This window comes from Pteropus medius, unplaced genomic scaffold, assembly GCF_902729225.1.
Source record: "Pteropus medius unplaced genomic scaffold, Ma_sr-lr_union100, whole genome shotgun sequence".
Lineage (NCBI taxonomy): Eukaryota > Metazoa > Chordata > Mammalia > Chiroptera > Pteropodidae > Pteropus > Pteropus medius.
The window spans coordinates 1,507,186-1,524,257 of record NW_024349798.1 but is presented as its reverse complement, the minus strand read 5'-3'; the positions used below and the strand labels follow the sequence as shown (position 1 = coordinate 1,524,257).

Here is a 17,072-nt window from a genome sequence, read left to right as displayed (position 1 = left end):
TGGCTTTAGTATCAGGGCAGTGCTTGCTTCATAGAATGAGTTATGAAGTATTCTGTCCTCTTCAATTTTTTGAAAAAAATTGATGAAGATTGCAGTTAATTCTTCTGTAAATATTTGGTAGAATTTACTTACCATTGAAGCCAGCAGGTCCAGAAGTTTTCTTCGTTGGGAGACTTTTTTTATTATTGTTTCAATGTCCTCAGTAGTTATAGGTATATTCAGATTTGCTATTTCTTCACAATTCAGCATTGGTAGGTTTTGTGTTTCTAGGAATTTGTCCATTTCACTTAACTCTTTCAAATTGTTAGCATAAATCGTTCATAGTACTCTCATCATCCTTTTTATTTCTGTAGAATTGGTAGCAGTATCTCCACTTTCATTTCTGAATTTAGTAATTTGAATTTTCTCTTTTTTTCTTAGACAATCTAGCTAAAGGTTTGTCAATTTTGTTAATCTTTACAAAGAACCAGGTTTTGGCTTCATTGATTTTCTCTATTGTATTTCTATTCTCTGTCATTTATGTCTGCTCTAACCTTTATTATTTCTTTCTTTCTGCTAGCTTTGAGTTGGTTCAGTTTGTTCTTCTTTTTCTTGTTCCTTAAGTTGTAAAGTTAGGTTGATGATTTGAGATTACTCTTTTTTAAAATGTAAGGATTTATAGCTATAAATTTCCCTCTTAATATTTTCACCATGTCTCATAAATTTTGGTATGTTATGTTTTTATTTTCCTTAATCTCTGAGTATTTTCTAATTTATCTTGATTTTTTAATGCATTTTTAACAATGTTAATTTCTATAAATTTGTGAATTTTCCAGTTTTCCTTCTGTTATTGATTTCTACCTTCATCCTGTTGTGTTTGGAGAAGATACTTTACTTTTAAAAATCTATTGAGACTTAATTTGTGGTGTAGCATTGGTCTATCCTAGAGAATGTGCCATATGCACTTGAGAAGAATGTGTATTCGGTTGTTGTGGAGTAGAATGTTCTGTATATGTTTGTTAGATCTAGTTATTAAGTTGTTCAAGTCTTCTATGTCCTTACTTATCTTTTGTATGATGTTCTATACATTATTGAGGTGATGTATTGAAATATCCAACTATTATTGTAGAATTGTCTATTTTCCCCTTTAATGCTGTCAGTTTTTACTTCATATATTTTTAAATTAATAACTTTATTTTTCAGTTATAGTTGGCATATAAATACTATATTAGTTTCAGGTGTACAACATAGTAATTAGACATCTATATAACTCACAAAGTGATCACCCCAATAAATCTAGTGCCCACTGACACCAGACATAATTATTATAATATTATTGGCTATATTTCTTATGCTATACTTTCTACCTCCATGACTATTTTCTAACTACCAGTTCGTACTTCTTAATCCCTTCCCTCCTGTCTGGTAACCCTCAAAATGTTCTCTGTATCTATGAGTTTGTTTCTGTTTGTTTGTTTATTTTGTTCTTTAGATTCCATCTGAACGTGCAGTCATATGGCATTTGTCTTCCTCTATCTGACTTACTCTACTCAGCACACTACCCTCTAGGTCCATCATGAAATATCTTTTTTCCATCCCTTTACTTTTAGTCTCTCTGTGTCTTTTAGTCTGAAGTGAGTCTCTTGTAGGCAGCATATGTAAGGGTCTTGTTTTCTTATTCATTCAGCTACCCTGTCTTTCGATTGGAGCATCTAATCCTTTTCATTTGAAGTACCCGCTGATAGATATGTCGTTATTGCCACTCTTTATTTAGATTTTTGATACATATCTTTTTCTTCTTTTTAAAGAAGGCCCTCCAACATTTCATGTAATATTGGCTTGGTAGTGATGAAAACCTTTAGCTTTTTCTTGTCTGGGAAGCTCTTTATCTGACCTTCGATTCTAAATGATAACTTTGCTGGGTTACAGTAATTTTGGTTGTAGGTCCTGGGTTTTCATCACTTTGAATATTTTGCGCCAAGTCCTTCTGGCCCGTAGTTTCTGTTGAGAAATTGGCTCACAGTCTTATGGGCATTCCCTTGTATGTAACTAATTGATTTTCTCTTGGAACTTAACCTGTGTCTTAGTGTGGGCCTCTTTGGGTTCATCTTGTTTGGGACTCTCCAAAGTTCCTGGGGTTGCATGTCTATTTCCTTCACCAGGTTAGAGAAGTTTTCCATCATTATTTCTTCAAATAGGTTTTCAATTCCTTGTACCTCTTCTTCTTTTGGTACCCCTATGATGCAAATGCTGTTAGTTTGACGTTGTCCCAGAGGCTTTTTAAACTATCTTCATTTTGGGGGGATTTTTTTTTCTTGTTGTTCTGATTGGGTGTCCTCTGCTACCCCATCCTGTATGTCACTGATTTAGTCTTCCATTTTACCCACTTTGTTGATTCCCTCTAATGTACTTTTCATTTCAGATATTGTATTCTTTATCTCTGATTCACTCCTTATTATGTTTTCCATCTCCATTTTTATGCTTTTTATCTCTTTGTTAAAGATCTCACTGAGTTCATCTACTCTTCCTTTAAGTTCCTTGAGCATCCTTATAGTTTTTTTTTTAATGCCTACAGCACCTAGTATTCCTAGGTGGTCTCTCATCTAAGTACTATCCAGGCCCGACCCTGCTTAGCTTCCAAGATCAGATGAGATCGGATGCATTCAGGGTGGCATGGCTGTAGACATAACCAGTATTTTAAACTCTATATCTGGTATATTGCTTGTTTTCATTTTGGTGAACTCTCTCTGGAGCTTTGTTCTGTTCTTTCAAATGGGACATGCTTCTTTATCTCCCCATTTTGGCTGCCTCCATGTGTCTGTTTTTATGTATTAGGTAGGGTTCCTAAGTCTCCCAGTCTTAATAGAGTGGCTTTATGTAGTTGGTGTGCTGAAGGGCCTTTGGCATAGATCTGGGAGGGGTCCAGCTGCAGCCCGAATTCAGCCACCACTGTGCACCTCTGGGGTCACCTGGTAAGAGTCCACATATGGCTGTCACTTGTCCTGGGCTTATAGGTGCCTCAAGGGACCAAGTCAGAAAGCAAGGCCAGCTGCCACTGGTGCGGGCCTTGGAGATTCACAACAAGAGGTATGGGGCACGCTGAAGCCAGATGCTGCTTTTTTGGGTTTTGTGGGCATTTGAGAGATTTTATGAAAGTTCACAGCAGGAGCCAAGACAGCTCATTTATATGGAATAAATTACTGGAAGTGGCTTGGGTGGGCCCACAAGTTGGGAGAGCCGGAGTCTCAGGGTATTTTCTGAGTGGAGTGACCTGTGTTACCCAGTTTGATGGCACCTGCACGTGCAGGCTGGAAGGAGGGAAGGCTCAACAAAGGAGCAATGGCTTCTGCCTTTACTTCTGTCCAGGAGTCAGCTGCCCCTCCAGCCCTTGTCCTGAAGCTCGACAGCTCAGTGCCTCCCCGTATGTTCCTGGCACCCCCCGAGCAGCTTCCCCAGCACTGGAGCGCAGAGTGAGCAAGTCTGTCAGCAAGTAAGGCCGGGCATGGGCCCTTTAAGAGGGAGGTATCCACTTCCCACAGGCCTTTGTCTCACTCAGCTGCCATGTCCACTGGTTTTCACAGCCAGAGGTTGTGGGAACTTCTCTTCCTGGCACTAGAACCCTGGGCTCGGGAGCCCAGTGTGTGGCCAGGACCCCTCCTTCCTCAGGTGGGGGAGGTGGCTCTACAGCCAAAATAGCCCTCCCATTTCGCATCTCCGCCCCTCTTACTGTTTTGATTTAATACTGTAAAGTTAAATTTAACATTATAAAGTTAGAATACTCATTTTGATGTATACTAGCTTAACTTTACTAAAGTACAAAAATTCTGCTCTTTTACAGTTCCATTCCCATTCCTTTCAAGTTATAGATGTCACAAAATTACATCCTTATGGTCCAAAAACAAATTAATAATTGCTTTTTAAATGCATTAGTCTCAAATCATGTTGAAAACAAAATGTGGAATTACAAACCACTGTTAATACTAGCTTTTATAATTGCTCATATATTAACCTTTACTGATATCTGTATTTTTTCATATACTTTTAGGTTACTGTCTCATGTCCTTTCACTTCAATTTGCAGGACTCGCTTTAGCATTTCTTGCAGGACAGGTCTAGTGGGGATAGACTCCCTAAGCTTTTTTAAAAGTCTAGGAATGTCTCAATTTTTTCCAACTTTTGAGGGGCAGTTTTGCTGGCTATAGAAATCTTGGTTGAGTTTTTTTTCTTTTAGTAATTTTTTTCTTTTAGTAGTAATCTCATCCCACCTTCAGGCTTCCAAAGTTTCTAATGAGAAATTGGCTCATAATCTTATTGAGAATCCATTGTATGTGATAAATCACTTTTCTCTTGCAGCATTCAAGATTCTTTTTTTGTATTTGTCTTTCTTGATTATAATGTGTCTTGGTGTGGGTCTCTTTGAATTCATCCTAGTTGGAGTTCATTAGCTTCTTGGATGTTTATATTCATATTTTTCATCAAATCTGGCAAGTTTTCAATCATTATTTCTTCGGATAATCTCTGTGTCCTTTTATCTCTCCTCCTTCTGAGACTCTCACAATGCACATATTGGTCTGCTTGATGACGACTCAAAGGTCCCTTAGACTCTATTCACTTTTCTTCAATCTTTTTTCTTTCTATTCTAACGACTCAATAATTTTAAGTGTCCTATCTTCAAATTTTATGATTAATTTTTCTGCCTGCTCAAATTTACCTTTGAATTCCTCTAATAAATTTTTCATTTCGGTTATGTACTCTTCAGCTCTAGAATTTAATCTTGGGTTCTTTTTAGATTCTATCATTTTTGATATTTCCATTTTGGTCATACATCATTTTCTTTACTTTCCCCACATCTTTCTTTAGTTCTTTGAGCATCTGGAAGACAGTTATTTAAAAATCTTTGTCTAGTAGGTCTTCCATCTGGTCTTTCCCAGGGGCAGTTTTGGTTGTTTTCTTTCTTCCCTCCCATGAATGGACCAGTTTACTGTTCACTGTTTCTTTAATTCCTCGTGATTTTTTCTGTTGTTGTTGGAAACTGGACCTTTGAATCTAATAATGTGGTAACTGGAAATCACATTCTCCTCCTTCCCTAGAGTTTGCTGTTTTTAATTTTTATTTTTTTATTATTTATTATTATTATTTATGCCTACAGCATCTGGTCTTCCTAGGTGGTCTCCCATCCAAGTACTAACCAGGCCTGACCCTGCTTAGCTTCCAAGATCAGACATAAGGCTTGTTCAGGGTGAGATGGCCACAGACCATGGACTGTGGCTCCACTGGGGCGTGATCCCAGGATCTTCTGCATGTAAAGCAAACGTGCTAACTGCTACACTATGGAACCATATCCTATTTTTGTTTTTTGATTGCTATATGCCATCTCTGTGCTTAGAATCAGCCTGAGGTGTAAATTTAAGGTCTCCTCAGGTCTTTTCTGATCCTGCACCTTTCCCTGGGATTCCAAGGTGAGTTTCTAATTTTTCCTGAATATGTGGTTGCTTTTGAATGTCCTCATCTTTAATGTCTGGCTCCCAAAAGAGGAAAAAGAGAAAAATAAAAGGGGAAAAAGATAATTATCTTTTAAATCCTCTGGAAGTTGCTTCAGCCAGAGAGAGAGGGGCTTGCAACAATGGTGTGTGTGTGTGCACGCGCGCGTGTGCACACATAATAGCTGCTTGCCTCTGTGTGTGCACTTCATGGTCAGAAGCACCAATGAGTGATAAGAACACAGATTCCCCCATATTTGAAAAACAGGGTCTTTATTGCCCAACCTGGCTCCTGCAAGCTACATGCAAGTTGCTCCAGGAACATGTGCACTGCTGCCTGCCACAGGGCTGGGGGGTGGGGTAGGGGTAGCTGCTGCTAAGCTAAGAGCTGAAATAGACTGAAATTAAATGCAATGTACCACCCAAGCCTTCCCCTAGAAGTTGAAAGCTTTCAATAGACTCTAGAGTTCCAAAATAATTACATCAGACAGATTGTGCCAGTACAATTGCTGTCTAGGTAGGGAGATGGATTCTTGAAGCTTTATATTCTGCCATCTTTCTCCCTCCTCTTTTGATTTTTGGAAGAGCTTGTGAAGGATTCATATTAGTTCTTCTTTAAGTGTTTGGTACAATTCACAGTGAAGTCATTTGGCCTGGAATTTTCCTTATGAAAAATGTCCAATGTCTGTAATTGGTATAGATCTCTTCAGATTTTATATTTATTCTTGAGTTCATTTTGGTTCTTCTAGGAATGTATCCATTTCATCTAAGTTATCTAATTTGTTGGCCTACAACTGTTCATAATATTCCCTTATAATCTTTTTATTTCTGTACTGCTGGTAGTGATTTCTTCTTTTGTTCCTGTTTTGTAATTTAAGTCCTCTTTTTTTTCCCCCTTGGTCAATCCATCTAAAGCTTTACCAATTTTGTGGATTTTTTTTAAAGATTTTTTGGTTTCATTGATTTTTCTCTAGTGTTTTTCTATTTCTAGTTTTATTTCTGCTCGTCTTTATTATTTTCTCCCTCTTGCCCAGGGTCTAGTTTTCTCTTTTTTCTGATAGCCTATGGTAGAAGTTTAGGTTATTGAGTTAAGATATTTCTTCTTTTTTTTAAATGTAGGTATTTACAGCTATAACTTTCCCTCTAAGTACTGCTTTAAATGATTTCTCTAACTTTTGGTATGTTGTATTTTTGTTTTCTTCCACCTCCAAGTACTTTTTAATTTCCTTTGTGATTTCTTCTTTGATCCATTGATTATTTAGGCATGTTATTTAATTTCCACATATTTGTGAATTCCCGAAATTTCCTTTTCTTCTTGATCTCTAATGTAATTCCATCATGGGTAGAGAATTTACTTTGCATGATTTTAATCTTTTTAAATTTATTGAGATTTGCTCCATGGCCTAATGTACATTCTATCATGAGAAAAGTTCCAAATGTACTTGAGAAGAATGTGTATTCTACTGATGTTGGATGGAGTGTTCTGTAAATGCCTGTTAGGTCTAGTTGGTTTATAGTGTTATTCAAGTCTTCTATTTTCGCATTGATTTTTAGTGTTGTATCTATTATTGAAAGTGGGGTATTGACATTTCCAACTCTTATTGTTGAATTGTCTGTATCTCTCAATTCTTTCAATTTTTGCTTCGTGTATTTTGGGGGCTCTAATGTCATAGGTGCTTATATGTTTATAATTGTTATATCTTCCTAATGGGTTGACCTTTTTATCGTTATAAAATGTCCTTTGTCTCTAGTGACAATTTTTTTCTGAGTCTGTTTTGTCTGACATCATAGACACTCCGACTTTCTCTTGTATAACTTCTTTTTACTTTCAACTTATTTGTGTCGTTGAATATAACTATGTCTCTTATAAATAGTTGAATCATCAGTATTTTTAAAAGATTCCCAAGGGATTCTGTTTACAGAGAGTGCTGAGACTATGAAACCCTGCTGGTAGGGGAGGCTGAGAGGGCTATGAGGATAGGGAGGGTTGGCTGAAGTCACAGAAGCTGCTGTGATGTGGCCTTCTGCTGCTTCTATAGGAAGAGATGAGTGGACCCTGCACTGTGTTTTGTGAAGGAATAGCGCCCCCAGGGAAATAAAGGGGGCCCGGAGGATTAAGACAGATCCTAGGTCAAGAATGTCAGAGGGAGGACTAAAAGGCAGAAAAATATACCTGTTCGCACTCAAACTTGGGGGCACTTGGGGCCTGGTGATTGGATCTGAGAGTTCCTTGGTCCCGAAGAGGGGACCAAAGGCTTTGTGACAACCATCTGGACTATCCTCACAATATCTTTCTCTTCTCTTCTGACTAAAGGGTCTGTTTTCTAGAGCACTGAGGTGGCACTTCCTTTCCCTGGTCTCTTAATTAAGAGACTTGTTCATATGTGTTCATGGGGCCCAGATCAGGGGCTAGCATAGAGAAAGTACACAATAAATGTATGTTTGAATGAATGACATCACTGACTCTCCCTAATGCCTTCCACAAAGGCTTGCATGAAATCCTCAATAAATTGTGGTTGAACACTTCATTGACACTTAATAACTGTGATAAGAGCAGAGCTCACAAACTGAGAGCCCTGGGGCTGAACATATAGCAGATGTTTTGTTTGTCCTTCAAAGTGCTGATCAGTAAAGTGTTTTATAAAAAGCAACATAAGATCAGGAGATTTCACAATAAAATCCAGATTTCTGCCTCTTGAAAAATCAGCTCTGGCAACACTGGGCCCATGTTCTGAGGGGCTGTCTCCTGAAATAGGGTATAAACTCTTTATTCACGTTCTACATTTCCTTATTGCCTCTTAGTTGAACATCGTTGCCCTTTCTCACTGATCTTGTTCTGTTGCATTACTTACTTATTACTGGCCCCTGTAGGCATTAGTTGTGATTCCTAGACTAGAACAAAGGAGAATCTCCCCTGAATCCCAATAAGAAACTGACTGGGAAGTAAAACATCAGTCCCAAAGGTAGGTATCCCCAGGTCTCAAGGAAACAAGGTTACCTGTTAAAAAGAATGTGATTCATTCCAAAGGAATCTTAATAGCCAGGTCAGAAATTCTCCCGAAAAGATCCGTGGCTTGCTCCCCAGAGGTCAACAGAACATACTCATATGTGTACCAAGACCCTCCTGCTGATCCATCCCACCTGCTGGCTTGGGTTCTTAGCCATCCTGGCTCGGCAGACCTGGAGGGAGGGGCTCTATCTCTCCTTCAAAGGGAATATGGTTCAGATGCCATATACTCCAAGAAAGCTTCCCTGGTCAGCCGTCTCTCATTACTCAGGCCACACCTCCATCAGAGTTCATCAAAAACTCAGACCTCACCATGACATGATAATGATGTGAGGAGGCCAGCTCTGGGCTTTGCCCTGCCCCACCTCCCCCCAGCTCTCTGGGGAATCCTTGACCTTTTGAGCCTTGGTTTCCTCCTTTTAAAAATGGGTTTTGGTGAGGATAAAAAAAGATAATGGATAAAATTAGGTACAATAAGGTAGAAACAGCCCAAATGTCCATCAAGGAATGGATAAAAAATTCTAGTATATACATATAATATTATTCAATAATAAAGGAATGAAATTCTGATAAATGCTACAGAATGGATAGAACCTCTAAAACATGCCAAGTGAAGGAAGCCAGACACAAAGGATATGAAATATCCAAAATAGATAAATCCATCAAGACAGAATGCAGATTCGTGGTTACTAGGAGTTGAGGGGTTGAGAAAATGCTAATGAATGATGGGAATGTTTTTAAACTAGATAGAGATGGTGGCTGAACAATATTGTGAATATACTAAGTGCCACTGATTCGTTCACTTTAAAATGGTTACTTTCACTTCAATAATTTTTTAAAGTAAATAAAAATTAGATAATGAGACATACTGGGCACTGAAACAATTTTTGTTTTCATCTTTTGAAAACTATCTTCTTCATTTGAGAGGTGAAGAAAGTAGGGTCCTGAGAAAGGAAGTGACTCCCAGGGCAGGTTAGTGGAAGAAAGCCTCAAAGGGCAGGTTGGTTCCCACACTTGCAACAGTCTGTGCCTTCTCTCCCTTTACTTAGGCTGTGGACTCCTGGCGGCACAGAGCAACACCAAACTGGTCATCATTGGGTTACATTCCACATCCTCTAGCCTGGCACTTGATGCGGCTCTACAAGGGGCCCCATAAGTGTCAGTTATGGTCACCATGTAATCACCTCCCTCCCATGAGGGCCCCCATCTTAACACTGCATCCTTCTGAAGATGTGATGAAGTACAAATGTCAACACCAGCCCTTCACTGTATGTGGAACCGAACTCACACACAGCATGCTATCTCATTTATATTACACAGCGCCTACAATAAAGAGATATGATTCTCTCTTTTACAAATGAAAAAGCTTGAGGCTTGGAAAGGGGAAATGATTTGCCCAAAGGCAATACCTTGTAAGAAAAGGAGCTGGAATTTGAACTCAGATGACTTAAGGCCTTTCCTTTGGCCAGTTATGCCCTCTCACCTCTCAAACCAGAAGATCAGCTGGAATTTAGAAAACAGCTCATGTTATGTCCGGGGAGGGAAAAAAAAGCAGAATAAACAGAATGATCTCAATCTGGTAATAAATTAATATGTACATACCAGAAAAAAAACACCAAAATGTTAACAGTGATTATTTCCTATGGGTAGTGAGATATGAATTTATTTTTAAATTACATGACTTTTTATCTTTACACTTTCTAGTATTTTCCAAGTTTTCCACAGTAAGAGTGACTTTCATAGTTAGAAAAAAAGGTGTTCTTTGAAATATCACTCAGGTTGTGTATATCGGTGGGCCTGCCACAACTTTGGACTGCGTGCCCCTTCCTACCACGTTCTATGCCTCCTGTAGCCCCGGAGCCTGGCCTCAAACCAAGTTTGACATTTGTTAGCCTCTCTCTCTGCCTGACCTAGACACACCATGTGGTCTTTGGAGCAAAGGTTTGGGCTGTGTAGCCACCCCCATCCAAAAACAGGTCTGCCAGTCTCTAGAGATTTTAATAGATGTGCAGTGGTATCTCATGGTTTTATTTTTCATTCCCCTAATAACCAATGATGCCAAGCCTCCTTCTAATATGCTTATTGGCCATCAATATATCTTCTTTGGTGTTGTGTCTGCTCGAACCTATTACCAATTTTTAAATTGGGATGTTTCCTTGAGTTTTGTGTTCTTTAGATATTCTGGGTAAGTCTTTCATCAGATATGTGATTTGCAAATTTCTCTCACTCTGTAGTTTGTCTTTTCATTCTCTTAACAGTGGCTTTTGAAAAATAAAAGTTCTCAGTTTTGATGAGGCCCAATTTATCACTTCTTTAATGGAGTGTGCTTTTAGTATTATGGTCACAAAGATTAGCTCATGGTCACAAAGATTTCTCCCAATGTGTTTTCTAACAGTTTAAGTTCTGTATTTATGTCTTTGATCCACTTTTTATTGTGGTAAAATATACATTAGATGAAGTTTACCATTAAAAAAAAATACTTAATTTCTTAAGAGTAGTTTTAGGTTCACAGCAAAATTGGGCAGAAGGTACCAATATTTCCCATTATACCCCCTGCTCCTACACATGCACAGCCTCCCTCATTATCAATGTCCCCACCAAAGTAGTACATTTATTACAATTTATGAACATACACTGACACATCATTATCACCCAAAGTCCACATTTACATTAGGGTTCACTTCTGGTGTTATACATTCTGTGAGTTTGGACAAATGTATAATGACATGCATCTACCATTACAGTATCACACAGAGTAAGTAGTTTCATTACCCTAAAAATCCTGTGCTCCATCTATTCATCCCTCCTTTCCTTCTGAGCCCTAGCAATCACTGATCTTTTTACTGTCTCCATAGTTTTACCTTTTACAGAATGTCATGGTTAGAATAGAACAATATGTACCCTTTTCAGATTGGCTTCTTTCACTTAGGAATCATGCATTTACTTCTGTTTTTTCATGTCTTGATAGTAAACTTCTTTTTAGTGCTGAGTAATTCCGGTGTACCACATTGTCTGGATGTACCAATTTTATCTATTCATCTACTGAAGGAGCTTGGTTGTTTCAAAGTTTTGGCAATTATGAATAAAGCTACATGTACAGGTTTCTGTGTAGAAAGAAATTTCCAACTCCTTTGGGTAAATACTCAGGAGTATAAACACCATGATTGCTGGAGGATATGTTTAGTTTTCTAAAAAACTGCCAGACTCTTGCAAAGTGGCTGTACCATTTTGCATTCCCACCAGCAATGAATAAGATTTACTGTTGCTTCACATCTTTGCCAGCATTTGTGTTATCAATGTTTTGGATTTTGGTCATTTTTAACCATTTTAAAGTACACAATTCAGTGGCATTAAGTACACTTGCAATGTTGTGAAACCATCACAATCTATTTCCAAAACTTTTTCTTTCATTACCCAAAACAGAAACTCTGTAACCATTAGCAATAACTCATTTCTCCCTGCCCCAGCCCCTGGTAACCTCTGTTCTGTCTCTATGAATTTGCCAGTTCTAGATACCTCATATAAGTGGAATCATACAGTATTTGTCCTTTGTCTGCATTATTTCTCTTAGCATAATGTATTCAAGGTTCATCTACAATGTTGCATGTACTAGAACTTTATTCCTTTCTAAGGCTAATAATATTCCATTTCATGAATATACCACATTTTATTTATCCATTTCTGTTGATGGATACTTGAGTTGTTTCCATCTTTTGCTATTGTAAATGCTGCAATGAATATTGGTGTACAATATCAATTTGAGTCCCCCATTCTTAATTCTCGTGGGTACATACCTAAGAATGAAATTGCTGAACCACATGGTAATTGTTTAGCTTTTTGACGAACAACTTTCTTCCACAGCAGCTGCATCATTTTACATTCCTATTAGCAATGTGTAAGGGTTCGAATTTCTCCACATCCTCACCTACATTCATTTTCTTTTTGATAGTAGCCATTCTAATGGGTGTAAAGTAGTATCCTATTATGGCTTTGATCTGCATTTTCCTGATGATTAGTGATTTTGAGCTTCTTTTTATGTGCTTATTGGCCATTTGTGTCTTTGGATTAATGTCAAGTCTTATTGCTCATTTTTAAATTGTTTTTGTTGTTGAGTTTTAAAGAATTCTTTTATATTCTGGATATTAACACCTTATCAGATATAATTTACAAATATTTTCTCTCATTTTGTGTGCTTTTTCACCTTGTTGTGTCCTTTGATATATACACAATTAGTTTTCATGTTAATGTTGTACCTGTAACTTTGCTGAATTCATTTGTTTGCTCTAGTTTTCTTGTGGATTCTTTCAGATTTTCTATATTTAGCATCTGTGAATAGAGATTTCTTCCTTTCCAATTTGGATACCTTTTTCTTTCTTTTTGTACAATTATTTGGCTCAAACTTTTAGTACAATGTTGAATAGCAATGGTGAAAGTGGATATGCTTGTCTTGTTCTTGATCTTGGGGGAAAAGCTTTCAGTCTTTCACTACTGAGTTTTTGTTGTTGTTGGCTGTCAGTTTTTCAGAAATGTCCTTTATCATGTTAAGGAGGTTGCCTTCTATTTCTAGTGTTTTTATCATGAAAAGGTCTTGGATTTTGTCAAATGACTTTTCTGCATCAATTCACCTGATTATATGGGTTTTTCAACTCTGTCCTATTAATGTGGTATTTTGCATTGACTCATTTTTCTTATGTTGAGCACCCTTGCATTTGTGATAAATTCATTTGATCATGGTGTATAAACTTTTTAATATGGCGTTAGATTTAGTTTGCTTGTTATTTCATTGAGGATCTAATAAGAGCTATCTTTCCATTTAAGGTGTTTATATTATTTCATGCAGTACTGTTATAATAGTTGTTCTACACTTTTGCTATGGGCTGGCATCTATCTATTTACTTTTTCCTTGAGAACTGATCACCTGGTAATTCTGGATTGTATCCTGGACATACTGAATATTATGTTGGAAATATGAGATTCTGCTGAAATCCACTCATGAATAATTTTGTTTCAGAAAGGTAGGATTCTTTAGAAGTTTAAGCTGCCTGTACCACCACTACAGATACAGCTCTACAGAAGGGCCACGCTTGGGCCAAACAGGAAAAGAAAAATTAAATGGTGATTACCCTTCTTCAGACAGTGTCCTTTCCTGGTTCCTCTGCCCAGTTTTAGCTGCCAGAACCAAATTGTTACAGTCTTGCAACATTCACCTGTCCTAGAGGGAAGGTCAGGAGGGGAAAAAAGGAAAAAAAAATTCCTGTTCTCCAGTTCATAGGGTCTCTTTTCCCAGGTCGTCTGGCCAGAGCTTAGATGGGTTCTTTCTGGGTTTTTGAAGCCTGATCTGAGGTAAAAGCCATGAAAAAGTAAAAATACCAAGAAACACCTCTGTATGGATTGCTTAAGTTAGGACTCCCCTCCCTACTCTGTTTTTATTTTCCAGAGTCCTCAGGTAACTTTTTCTATTTTTTCCAATTTTTAGTTTTAGTCGGTAGGAGAGGCTATAGTGGGCTTGAATCTTGGCCAGCACAAGTTGGGAAGCAACTTTTGCTAACTCATGAACCTGTTATTTTCACAAGAGCCAATACTGTTTTCCATTTAATTCTCCTCAAACTGATGCTGGGAGGTTACATTTGAGAAGACTGAATTTGAGCTTGCTTTCACAAAACAGCTGTGTCAGCTACATTTGCTCAAATTCATGGTAGGAAGTTTTGAGAATTTATAATCTGTACTTAATTTTCACAACAAATGCTTTATTCTTATTTCATTCAAATTTGCCTGAACATATTTTTGAGATAATCTTTTAGACTGGAGTTTAACAGTAATTGTCTTTATCTCCTAGATTTGATGGGGAGCTGGTTTTGAGAACTCTTGAATCTGATCTTGTTTTCATAGACTATTGTTTCAGCTACCTTTGTACAATTAACTCACCGTGAAAAGTTAATTTTGTGAACATTTGTATCTGTTCGCTTGCACAGTAATTACTGGGTTTCAGGTAGATAAGCTCAAACTTAAATTTGAGAAATTATTTTCAGAGTTTGTTTTCAAAACACTATCTTTTTTTCATTTAAATTTGCTTAAACTTGGCTGGAAAGATACTTCTAAGCATTTGTGCATTTGGGTTTGTTTTTACAAAAACTGCTACATTTCATCTAAGGTGTGCTCAAACTCACACTTCCAGTTTCTGAATCTGAGGTTTTTTGTTTTGTTTAAGAAAGCTACTGTTTCAGTTAGGTATGCTTTGGGAGAGATTATCTTTTTGCCTTTCTCCAAAAGGCCACAGTGGAGGCAAAACAATGTCTCACATATTCTAGGCTTCTGTCAATGTCATGCAGTAAAATTCCAGGAACCGCCAGCCCAGTATCTAGGACAGAGAATGGGCCAATTCTGGTCTGTGGATGGTTTTTGTATGATCAGTTAGCCAAGAATGGATTTTACATTTTTAAAGGGTTAAGAAGAAAAGGTATATGTGACAGATCATATGTGACCCGCCAAGCTTAAAATATTTACCATCTAAAGCTTTGACAACCCTCTTTGATGGTTACTATTCACAGACTGGAAAATGAAAGGTATTTCCTGGAACTGGGCAACACAGTGGCTTTGCTTCCTGTCCAGGAATGCTAAACTGACCAAATTTAGTACAAGGCAGCCCACCCCAGGGATGCATAAGCTCTTCGGCCTTTCCTTCACCTCGCCTCCCTGGTTCTATTACCTCTCTGGCCACTTCTCTCTCTAGCTTTTCTTTCACCCACTACTCACATACTGAGAGTCTGGTCCTTAGCTCTCTGCTCCTCTATGCTGCCCATTCTAGAAAAATAATTAGTTCTAAGTATAATAGTTAAGAGCTAGAGTCAGGTATGCATTATTTTCCTCTCTTCCTAGCCATGTGATCTCAGGGAAATCACTTTAACATCTTTGGGCCTCAAGTTTCCCCATCTATAAAATGTAGATAATAATAGGGTTATCCTAAGAGGATTAAATGAGGTAAGGCACACCTAGAATGTAGGCAGTCGATAATATCAATAAGGCTGATAAATTTACCTACTACCATATTTTAAAAAGCCATTCACTTCAAAATCTTTTCCTTCTGTGATAGACTAATAATTGCTCCCCCCACCACCCCAGTATGCACTGTCTTTTAGTGACAGAACTCCCCAAGTTTAAATGAACATACAACTATTCAGCTAGAGGCATTTTAGTCTTCCCCACAAGGTAGTAATAATGAGGCTAGTTCTAGCCGATGATATCAGTGCAATTTTCAGGCTTGGACAAGGATATGGGGCTGATCACCTAGTTTATACCATGTAGATGAGAACCATTTAGGGGGAACAATGGGAGCAGTAAAACAATGAAATATTGGGTCCCTAGATGATCTTGAACAGCTGCTTAACCCCAAGCCTGGACCACTCACCCATCTCTGGACTGCCACACGAGAAGAAAACTACAGTTGCCTTTGAACAACATGGGAGTTGAGGCGCCGACTCCCTGTTCAGTTGAAAATCCGCACATAACTCTGACTTCCCCAAAACTAAAGTTATCCCTTGGTAACTGCGTACAAGTGGACTTGTACAATTCAAATCCATGTTGTTCAAGGGTCAACTGTATTTTGTTTGAAACATTCTTGAAGTCCCTTTGTTATAGCAGCTTAGCCTATAGCCTAATTAATATGGATCCCAAACTCTTATAATCTCCAGGTGCCTTGCTTGTATCCCAAACAAAACCTCAAACTCAATGTCTCGGCCCATCCCGCATACCTGTTGTTCTTGTATTCCTGAACACAAAGGATATTCCAACTACTTCTTCATAAGTCTTATTATCTACCTATCCCCAGTCAGGAGAATCTGTCATTTGTGACTCCTACTATTCCCAGATTCATCTGGTCACAGAAAGCCTACCACTTGTTACAAACATCCCTCTTCAATCCCTTCCTCATCTCTGATCCTAACCACCCTGGCTTCAGATGCTTTTTACCTTCTGGTTGACTCTCTGCCTCCAATTCCATACTCTACAATGCTACTCCATTACCATTCTTAAAACTGGATCCATTTGTGCATTTTGTTTCCAAAAGTCCAAAGCATTTAAAGTCTCCGTGACATAGCCCCAGCTTAAGTCTCTATCCCACACATAATCCACACATTTATACCAACCATATTCTTTTCCTCCTCCAGCACTCCGCTCTTGCTCTTAGTCCTTTGTCTACATCAATGTTTCACAAATGTGAAGATTATAAAAAGTTTCCAATCTACTGTAGATCAATACTTTTGAAAATACACACAAATTAGAAAAACAATCATGCTTAGCTGTCATGGCAATAGCAAAATTCCTCAGTGCCTACACTTAACTGTGGAGCCTGTTTTGTCACGGACAGGTTAACTCCAGGTCCACACTGGTCCAAAGAGCACACTTCACACGGGTTTAGACACACTCTCCCTTCTCCCTGCCTGGTGAACCACCAGCCATCCACCAGCAAGGTCCAACCATCCCTACTGCCTCCTCCATCATGCTTTTTCTTGATATTTATGCACCACACTCACATCCTTTCAACATATCCACCACTATTTATGCTCCTATTATAACTTATTGAATGTCTTTATGATTTTCTGTTAAATAAAA

At 38.1% G+C, this 17,072-nt stretch overlaps 1 non-coding gene across 1 annotated transcript; it reads right to left on the bottom strand.

The window, feature by feature from the left end:
* Positions 1 to 2,545: 2,545 nt before the first annotated feature.
* Positions 2,546 to 2,664, bottom strand: LOC120620698 (5S ribosomal RNA). The gene has a single exon (XR_005657955.1). It is a non-coding gene; the product is annotated as a 5S ribosomal RNA (ribosomal RNA).
* Between the last annotated feature and the right edge of the window lie 14,408 nt (positions 2,665 to 17,072).